Source organism: Dipodomys merriami, unplaced genomic scaffold (assembly GCF_024711535.1).
Source record: "Dipodomys merriami isolate MVZ:Mamm:240054 unplaced genomic scaffold, mDipMer1.0.p SCAF_34, whole genome shotgun sequence".
NCBI lineage: Eukaryota > Metazoa > Chordata > Mammalia > Rodentia > Heteromyidae > Dipodomys > Dipodomys merriami.
In genome coordinates this window covers 17,079,100-17,090,305 of record NW_027204937.1, presented here as the reverse complement: position 1 = coordinate 17,090,305, position 11,206 = coordinate 17,079,100, and positions in this window count along the sequence as shown.

Genomic DNA, 11,206 nt, shown 5'->3' with positions numbered 1-11,206 from the left:
AGGTGGAGAAAGGGAGGTAGGTTAGAATTACATATATTTTTTTTTTGGGGGGGGGGGTCCAGTCGTGGAGCCTGAACTCTGGGCCTGGGCTTTGTCCCTCAGCTCTTCAGCTCAAGTCTAGCGCTCTACCACTTGAGCCACAGCGCCACTTCTGGCTTTTTGCTTTTTGCTTATGTGGTGCTGAGGAATCGAACCCAGGGCCTTGAGCATGCAAGGCAAGCGCTCTACCACTGAGCCACCTTCCCAGCCTACATATATATTTTTAAAGTGCTGTTTGAGGCCAGGCTGTGGACCATCCTGTACTTGTAAGCTATTCTGTGTTTCTGTGCTGTTTATTAGGTTAAGAAAAAAATGTACTCAATGACATTCTTTACTGAAATAGAGAAAACAATTCAAATATTCATACAGAACAAGAAAAGACCTAGAATAGCGAAAGCAACTCTAGGCAAAAGAAACAATGCAGGAAGGATCATGATACCAGATTTCAAGCTCTACTATAAAGCCATAATAACAAAGAGAGCTTGGTATTGGCACAAAACAGACCCATAGACCAATGGAACAGATTAGAAGATCTAGAAATTAAATCACATACCTAGATTCAGCTGATATTTGACAAAGGAGCCAAAGACATTCAGCAGAAGAAACAGCCTCTTCAACTATTGGTGCCGGGAAAACTTGGCAGCCACATATAGAAAACTAAAAGTGGATACCAGCCTGTCACCATGCACTAACATCATTAAAGACCTTAACATCAAACCTGAATCTCAGAAACTACTGCAGGACAACGTTGCAGAGACACCTGAACTTACAGGCACAGGCAGAAACTTCCTGAACAGAGTCTCAGAGTCACAAGTTGAAAAGAGTCAACGAATGGGGCTACTTTAAAATAAAAGTTTCTGCACAGCTGAAGACATAGCTACCAAACTAGTAAGACAGCCAACTAATTGTGAAAAAAATATTTACCACCAATGTATCAGATACCTAATATCCATTATATACAGGGAACTCGAGAAACTAATCCCTCCCAGATCAAACAAACCAAGCATTAAATGGCAAGGGAGCTAAAGAGAGACTTCTCAGAAGAGATAAAAATGGCAAGGAAAGCCGGGCACTGGGGCTCACACCTGTAATCCTAGCTACTCAGGAAGCTGAGATCTGAGCATCATGGTTCAAAGCCAGCCCGGGCAGGAAAGTCTGTGAGATCCTCAGCTCCAATAAACCACTAGAAAACCAGAAGTGCCACTGTGGCTCAAGCAGTAGAGCTCTCACCTTGAGCTGAAGAGTGCAAGGAATGCTCCCAAGACCAGAGTTCAAGCCCCACGACTGACAAAAAAAAATAAAAGGCAAAGAAATACGTGAAGAAATGTTTATCATCCCTGGCTGTAAAGCAAATGCAAATAAAAACAACACGGAGATACCACCTTATCCCAGTCAGAAGGGCCCACACCCTAAATTCAGCCAATGACAAATGCTGGTGGGGATGTGGAGAAAGAGGAACTTTATTGCATTGCTGGTGGGAATGTACACTAATACAACTACTTTGGAAAGCAGTCTGGAAATACCTCAGAAAGCTAAATATAGACCTCCCCTATGACCCAGCCATACCACTCCTAGGCATCTACCCTGAGCAACAGGAACCAGGATACAAGGACACATGCACCTTCATTGCATGTTATTGCAGCACTGTTCACAATAGCCAAAATATGGAAACAACCCAGACGCCCCACTACAGATCCAAAAATTGTGCTTCCTATATACAATGGAATATTATGCAGCCATTAGAAAGGACAAAATAATGGCATTCACAGGGAAATGTATGGAACTAGAACAAATCATTTTGAGTGAGGTAAGTCAAGAGCAGAGAGATAAACAGCACATAGTCTCCCTGATATGTGGACGTTAAATTAAAAATTCAAGGAGATATGACAAAGTAAACAGGACTCAAGAAACAAAAGACCTCTGCTTAATTTGTCGTATCATTTCTAAATGACTTCATGTTCTTTTTTTTTGGGGGGGGGGTCCGGTCGTGGGGCCTGAGCTCTGGGTCTGGGTGCTGTCCCTCAGCACTTCAGCTCAAGGCTAGCGCTCTACCACTTGAGCCACAGCGCCACTTCTGGCTTTTTTCTTATGTGGTGCTGAGGAATCGAACCCAGGGCCTCAGACATGCAAGGCAAGCGCTCTACCACTGAGCCACCTTCCCAGCCCTGACTTCATGTTCTTGACCACATATATGGTATATATTCTGAGGGAAGCTAGGAGGAGGGCACAGAATCAGAGGGAAATGGGGAAATATACAACAGAGGGGCCATCAGCTGCACTGGACATTGATGAAAAGGAACTAAGCAATTCAAGGACAGCAATGGAAGGGAACAGCTTACACTAAGCAAAAGGAAAGAAATGTACATATCACCCAATGTGGAAGAAATTGTTCTATTGTCAAAGCTCATAGAAGTCACAAACTTTATAGACCATAATAATGACAATTTGCCTTGTGAAGGTTGAAATGTTTTTGTGACTTTAAGCATCACTATCCCATAATACTGTGAAATTTATGTAATTACTTAATATCAATAAAAATTATTTTTTAAAAAAAAGAACATGGACAAATTGGCATGGTGGTGACAGCCTTCTGGCCAGATAATTCTCTTCTGAATAGTTATTTACACTCATCAAAAAAAATGCAGAGTGGGGCTGGGAAGGTGGTTCAGTGGTAGAGCGCTTGCCTTGCATGTCTGAGGCCCTGGGTTCAATTCCTCAGCACCACATAAGAAAAAAGCCAGAAGTGGTGCTGTGGCTCAAGTGGTAGAGCGCTAGCCTTGAGCTGAAGAGCTGAGGGACAGTGCTCAGGCCCAGAGTTCAGGCCCCACAACCGGACCCAAAAAAAAAAAAAATGCAGAGGCTGGGAAGGTGGCTCAGTGGTAGAGTGCTTGCCTTGCATGCATGAGGCCCTGGATTCAATTCCTCAGCACCACATAAATAGAAAAAGCCAGAAGGGGCCCTGTGGCTCAAGTGGTAGAGCACTAGCCTTGAGCTGAAGAGCTGAGGGACAGTGCCCAGGCCCAGAGTTCAGGCCCCACAACTGACCAAAAAAAATTTTTTTCTCATTTTGCTGCTGCCTGCTCTGTGCTGCCTTGTGAGAAGCCCTGAGTGTTTGTCCTGAGGGCTTCGGAGCATTCAAGCCTGGGTAAGTAGACAAGTAATGTTACAACAGGAAATTGTGGTACAAAGGGGTCATATCAGCTTTTTGTTGTTGTTGGTAGTGGTGGTTGTGGGGCTTGAACTCAGGGACTGGCCACTTTTCTGAGCTTTTTGGCCAAAAACTAGCACTCTGCCACTTTGAGCCCAGCTCCATTCCTGGCTTATTTTTTTGTGTGTGTGATTAGAGATAAGAGTCTCATGAATGTTTCTGCCTGGACTGGCTTCGAACTACCATCCTCAGATCTCAGCCTCCTGAGTAGCTAGGATTAGTGAGCCACCAGAGCTTGGCTGTGTATTGTCTTAAAGTGAGGTGAGTTCTTATCTGAGTCCCAGCTTAGTAAGAAGGGAAAATGGTGGGAGGCTATTGTGGGCAACAGGGAAAGCCTTAAGGGGGAAATGGTAGTGAATGGTTTTAACAGGTCTGAGATTCCTTATAATATATACATTCCTTATAATATATACATTCCTTATAATATATACATTTGTGCCACAATAAATGTGAGCAGCCATTTCAATCTGACATCTAAATGAAATATTCCACTTGGTGTGCAAATAAACAGTAACTTGTTGCCATGTGGGAGAGAAACTAGCTCTACAGGTCAATAAGAGACAATATGGCAATCTCTTGGTTGGCACCTTCCTAAGGAATTTCTAATAGTAAGTCTGATAATTTATAGTTTCTGATGTTAAAATGCAATCCTTATGTAAGATGAGACTTCATTTTACAAAGTAAAGTATAAGTGCAAAAAAAAGTGAATGGAGGAGGAGTAAGAAAGGCTTTGCCTAGAGGAAATGACTGAATTTCCCAGACAGATTACATAGACAACCAAAGAGATAGAAGGTATTCATTCCAGGGATCATCCTGAGATACTTAAAAGAAGAAGATGGCTTGCTTAGGGAACACAGAGAATTTCAGTGGCTAATGCATGGGTTGGTCCTAGCACTGTAATGAAGGATTTTAGCTTTAAAAAGCAAGGACAGTAATCTTATCTTCAAATTTGTTTTAATTCATGATATGGTGACAAGTACAGATGGGAGTTGACAATGGACTGCGTCTGACAGTTCAGGCAGGAGGTTTGGTAGTGAGGCAGATAGAGTGCAGCTGTCAGTTTTTTAAGGTCAGTGTGTATGTTGTACTGTCCAAGTCATCTTGTCTTTATTGCTCCTCTGGGGCTCATCAAAGGAAAGCATTAGAAGGGCCTTGAAGAGTAGACTAATGTCAATAACAACACATCTTTAAGCCTATACTGTACAGTTAGGCATTGGAAATTGACCATTAGAGGTGTTTTAATTGGAGAGTAATATAGATTTAGCAGCCTGTGTGGAAGACAGAAAATAGAATGAGGAATTTGTAGAAGATGAAACAGACTGGCTACTCCTGTTAGGCTGCACAGTATAAAAAGAAATTGATGGGGATTGGGTGGGGGGGAGGGGGGAGGCTGGGAAGGGAGGTGAAGAGTAAACAAAGGAGGAGGCTGCAATGCTTGGTAAGAAATGTATGCATTATCCTGCCCATGTAATTGTAACCCCTCTGTACAGTATGTTCTCAAATAAAATAAAATAAAATATATATATATAAAAAAGAAATTGATGGGATCAGCTTGATCTTGGCTATCAGTTCTTCTGGATGTGTGTGTGTGTGAGACACATCATAGTCATAATAAATTGATACCAATTTATTCCTAATGAGAATCTGAACATTATAGTCAGAGCACCAATTAAGGGACCTTGGGATGTTGGATGAGCAGAGAATCAGGGCAAGATAGGGAGCTATCTTATCATTCAGGTCAGCAAACTATTTCTGTATCAGTGTCTGCCCCCCTAGGGAGGAAAACGCTGATTCTCCAAAATTCAGTCTTTCTTCACTGGCAACTTCCTGCCAACAGCCTTTTCTGAGGTTCCTACTTTTGGCTTCCATGCAGATCAGCTTCTCTGTTAGCACTCTCTTTCTGCAAAGGAAAACATTTGTTGTTATTGTTATTGTTATATTGTTATTATGTAATTCACTTGATTTTCTACTGATAACCCCAAGTCTTGATAGCCCAACTCATCACCTCATTACTAGAATTTGCATATATATATATATATATATATATATATGGGGGGAGGCATATGTGGAACCTAGGTACTTTTTCATGCTGATCACATGCTCTACCACTAGGAACAATGCCTCTAGCCCTTACCTGGATTCTTGAAATGGCTTCCTAAGTGCACACTCTGCTGCCATTCCTACATGGTAGCTAGAGAGATAATGAGCCCTCTACCCAAATCCCACCAATAGATTTGTTTTTTGGCTAGTCCTGAGGCTTGAACTCAGGCCTGGGCACTATCCCTGAACTTCTTTTCCTCAGGATAGCACTCTACTACTTGAACCACAGCACCTCCAGCTTTTTCTGTTTGTGTGGTACTGAGGAATCAAACCCAGACTTCATGAATGCTGGATGGGCACTCTACCACTAAGCCACATTTCCAGCAGTTTCGCCAATAGATTCTTTCTTTCTTGGTTTCTTTCTTTTTTTTTTTTTTTGGTTGTGGGGCCTGAAATCTGGGCCTGGGTGCTGTCCCCCAGCTCTTCAGCTGTAGACCAACACTCTATCACTTGAGCCTCAGCCCCAATTCTGGCTTTTTCTGCTTATGTGGTGCTGAGGAATCAAACCCAGGGCCTCATGCATGCAAGGCAAGCACTCTACCACTGAGCCACCTTCCCAGCGCCGCCAATAGATTCTTTAATTCCCAGAAAATACCTGGTTCTTAACTAGGAGGCAATGCATGATGGCATGACCTGCACTCTCCTCAATCTCTCTCTTCATTCCACACCCTCTTCCTTTTTCTTAGATATATTAAACATTGGCTAATCAGGGTCTTTGCACTTGTTAGCCATACTGATTAACATCTCACCCCACCCCTCAGAAACCCACCTGACTGCTTTTGCTTTGGGGAAGTCTGTGCTCAAATGTCAATGTGAAAGTCCATCCTGGACCACAATGTACACCACTGCCTCTCAGACCAGCATATACTGTTCTCCCTTTCCTGCTTCTTCACAGCACTTGTGACCACCTCCAGTTTTTTTTTTTTTTTTTTTTTTTGCCGGTCATGGGGCCTGAACTCTGGGTCTGGGCGCTGTCCCTCACTCTACCACTGGAGCCACAGCGCCACTTCCGGCTTTTTCTGTTTATGTGGTGCTGAGGAATCGAACCCAGGGCCTCATGCTTGCAAGGCATGCACTCTACCGCTGAGCTACCTTCCCAGCCCACCACCTCCAGTTTTACTGTGACTTATTTGACATATTTGTGACATATCATTCCCTGTAGCACAGCCCACTAAGAATGTAAGCTGGAAGGAATGGTTTTGTTTGCTTTGCTGCTACATTGATGTCTGGTACTATACAGATAGTATTTCTTTTTTATTATTATTATTTTTTATTTTCTTATTTTTGTTGGTTGTGGGGGCTGCACTCTGGGCCTGGGCACTGTCTCTCAGCTCTTCAGCTCAAGGCTAGTGCCCTACCACTTGAGCCACAGCTCCACTTCCGTTTTTTTCTGCTTATGTGGTGCTGAGGAATTGAACCCAGGACCTCATGCATGCGAAGCAAGCACTCTACCACTGAGCCAACTTCCCAGCCCATAGACAGTATTTCTTGAATGAGGAAACTTCACGTAGTCCTGTTTTTTTTGAGATTTCATGGCAGAGTCTTGTTTTCTCCATGTCAAACAAATGTGAAGACACAATTCTAAGCATGAGCTAGGAGCATTGGTGGTTCACCCTTGTAATTCTAGCTACTCAAGAGTCTGAGAATCAACCCAGGCAGGAAAGTCTGTGAGACTCTTACATTCAAGGTACCACCAAAAAGCTGGAAATGGAGCTGTGGATCCATTGCTAGCCTTAAGCAGAAAGGCTAAGGGACTCTGCCGAGACCCAGTTCAAGCTCCTCCACCAGCATGTAGAAAGAGAGCGAGGTGGGAGGGGCAGAGAGAGAGGAAGAGAGAGGTAGCTAACTTTTCTTGGGAGCTATATATATTGCTAAGCTTTACATGGTTATCCTTTTTTGTTGTTGGTGGGGTGGTGGTAGTTGTGGGGCTTGAACTCTGGGCTTGGGTGCTGTCCCTCAGCTCTTCAGCTCAAGGTGAATGCTCTACCACTTGAGCCACAGCGCCACTTCCAGTTTTCTGGTGATTTATTGGAGATAAGAGTCACAAGGACTTTCCTGCCTGGGCTGGCTTTTAACTATGATCCTCAGATCTCAGCCTCCTGAGTAGCTAGGATTACAGGTGTGAGCCATCAGGGGCTATCTGCTTTTGATCCTAATACTAAAAGGAGATAAGCACTATTATGCTGGTTTTACAGACAAGGAACTGATAACACACAGTGTTCAAGGCTTTGCTCAGACTTTTATTACCGTAACCAAATACCAGAGAAAAACACTTAAAGGGATGAAGAATTTATCTTGCTTCACGGTTTCAGAGGTTTCAGTCTTTCACAGTAGGGAAAGCATGACCAAAGCAGGATAGCTATATCCTAACGGCCAGGAAGAATTAAGAGGGGCAGAGAAGGGAGAAGAGAAGAGAAAAGAGGAGAGAGGGGGGGAGGGGAGAGAGCCCCTAAGGCCCTTCAGTGACCTACTTCCAACTAGACCCTACCTCCTCAAGTTTCCAGAGCCTCCCAAAATTAGCATAGCCAGCTGGGTGGGGACCAAGGTGTTTTTTGGTTTTGGTTTTGGTTTTTTTTTTGGGTCCAGTTGTGGGGCCTGAACTCTGGGCCTGGACACTGTCCCTCAGCACTTCAGCTCAAGGCTAGCACTCTACCACTTGAGCCACAGCGCCACTTCTGGCTTTTTTCTTTTTGCTTATGTGGTGCTGAGGAATCAAACCCAGGGCCTCATGCATGCAAGGCAAGCGCTCTACCACTGAGCCACCTTCCCAGCCCGGGACCAAGGTTTTGAACAGTAAGTCTATGGATATGTAACAAGTACCTTGCTTATGGAAGGTGTAGCTGTGATAGCCACTCAAACAGCTTGACTCTATACTTGAGCTCTTGGCCACAAAGACAGAGGGCAGCAGGATCTTCTGTGAGGCCTTGGGTTCTCAGATGAAGATAAGGGTAAGGAGGGCATAGCAGCAATGGCCCAAGAAAGTTGGTGTGTATCTCCTCAGATATTTAAATTGGTATCTAAGCATTTTTATCACAAATTTCAATCATTATCATGGATGTACATTCATGTAAATCATAAACACTGCCATTTTAAGATAAAATGGTTAAATCACTTTATACAATGTAACCATTAGAATCTACAGAACAATAACCAACTTCATTCATTAGTGAGCTTTATCATCTCTAAGTTATATTCAGGTTCTTTTTGTGTGTGTGAGCTCATCATACTGAGGCTTGAACTCAGGGGTTCTCACTCTTATTTGGCTTTTTCTGCTCAAAGTTGGTGCTCAATCACCTGAGTCACAACTCCACGTCTGGCATTTGCTAATTAATTGGAGATAAGCATCTCATGGACTTTTTTGTCTAGACTGACTTTGAACCACAATCCTCAGATCTCAATTTCATAAACTAGGATGAATGATTATTCTTACTGCTAAATCAACAGGGTTCATTCTTCCTTCCTTCCTTCCTTCCTTTCTTTCTCTCTCTCTCTCTCTTTTTCTTTCTTTTTTTTGGGGGGGGGGGTGCTTGAACTCTGAGCCTGGTCACTGTCCCTGAGCTTCTTTTGAAGCTCAAGGATAGCACACTGCCACTTGAGCCACTGTCCAGTTCTAGCCTTTTCTGTGTTTGTGGTACTGAGGAATTGAACCCAAGGCTTCATGCATATGAAGCAAGCACTCTATCACTAAGCCACATCCCCAGCCCTGAAAGTCAATTAAAAGTCGTCTTTTTTTTTTTTTTTTTTTTTTTTTGGTCTGTCATGGGGCTTGTCATTTTCATTTTAATTCCTGTTTGTTTTCTTAGATTAAGTGCTAAGAAATACTATTCAAAAACTAAGTAGATGAGGGCTGGGAAGGTGGCTCAGTGGTAGAGCGCTCGCCTTGCGTGCCTGAGGCCCTGGGTTCGATTCCTCAGCACCACATAAGCAAAAAGAAAAAAGCTGGAAGTGGCGCTGTGGCTCAAGTGGTAGAGCGCTAGCCTTGAGCTGAAGAGCTGAGGGACAGTGCCCAGGCCCAGAGTTCAGGCCCCACAACTGGACCCCCCCCAAAAAAAAAAACTAAGTAGATGAGAATGCTAGTAATTTTGTTTTTGTAATGTCAAATTCTTTGGTTTCTAAGTACTATTCCAAAAATCAAATCATGTCCTTTATAACCTGACAAATAGTTCAGGTCCACCACTGATTTTTCTGAAAGCAAAAGAACTGTTAAACATCTGTCTTGTGAAGGAATGCATGCTGTAACTAGTTAACATTAACTTCTCGGAAGTGGCGCTGTAGCTCAAGTGGTAGAGCGCTCGCCTTGAGCTGAAGAGCTGAGGGACAGAGCCCAGGCCCAGAGTTCAAGCCCCATGACCGACAAAAAAAAAAAAAAAAAAAAGCCAACAAACATTAACTTCTCAAGTTATCTAATTATACAGATTACTTTCTCTTAGAGAGTGAAAGTCCTATAGATTGAAAATTTTGAGATGCTCACTTAAAATGTTTTAAAATTAAAAATCTAGCAATACAATCAACACCATAACTTAAAAATATCTAATTATAGCTATTTATAATAAATATGCAAAGCAGCACCACCAGTCTAGAACCAATTACCTAAATCAGACTTACTTTGGGTTATAAAAATTCTGACAGGAATGGAAATGTGGTTTAGCAGTAGAGTGCTTGCCTAGCATGCATGAAGCCCTGGGTTCAATTCCTTAATAGCACATAAACAGAAAAAGCCAGAAATGGCACTGTGGCTGAAGTGGTAGAGTATGAGCCGTGAGCAAAAGAAGCTCAGGAAGCCTGGTTTCGGATCCTAGCTACTCAGGAGGCTAAGATCTGAGGATTGGGGTTCAAAGCTAGCCCCGGCAGGAAAGTAGTCCATGAGACTCTTATCTACAATAAACCACTAGAAAACCAGAAGTGGCGTTGTAGCTCAAGTGGTAGAAGGCTCCGCCTTGAGCTGAAGAGCTGAGGGACTGCGCCCAAGCCCAGAGTTCAAGCCCCACGACCGACCCCCAAAAATGTCTGATTTGGGGTTTCAAGTAAAATAAATATGTTAATACTTATTAAATATTAATATCTATGATTAACTATTAACATAGTTATTAACCTTTATCCTAGTGACCACATTTCACTTGTTAATTTCAAGTAAAAAATTATAAGGAGCCTTTATATGTTTGTCCCCCAGATAAAACAGATTTTTGTTTCAGTATTTAAAAACAAAACAAACAAAACGAAGGTTCCATTATGCAGCCCAGGTTATGCTTTCAACTTTTCTGCCTCAGCCCCTGGAGGGCAGAAATGACTGGTGTGAACCAGCACACCTGGTTGGTTTAAGACATTCCTGACTTTCTTGTTCTTGTCTTGCTCCATATCATACACAGGCAAAATGTAACCTTTGACTTCATCTTGGGGTGGATCAGATGAGAGCTAATGAAAGTTCTTGTCACTACTGCCATTCTCTTCATTAATATGCCTTAAGTCAAAACATCCTAATACACACCCCATCGGAAAGACCTCTTTTTGCAATTATCAATCTGATGCACCTACCGCCGTTTGAACAGCCGAGTTGATAGATAGATAGATAGATAGATAGATAGATAGAGATCTTTAGAGTAGGGGCTGTGACGTCCCCTTCCTTCCCTGCTACTTCAGGCAGTACTTGTGCCTACCAGTGCAGCCTAGGCGGCGAGGGATGGAAGAGAACTGTGACCCTGGAAGTTAGAAAGCCAAAACTCGGATCCGAAACCCAGCTCTGGGAGTGGGAAGGGAGGGGGAACAATGATGGAGCGACACCGCTCACAAACAGGAGGGGCCGGAAGTCTGCGTCTGGGCTTGGGCTCTCTTGGGACCGGAAGTGAGGACGGAGGGGCTGGC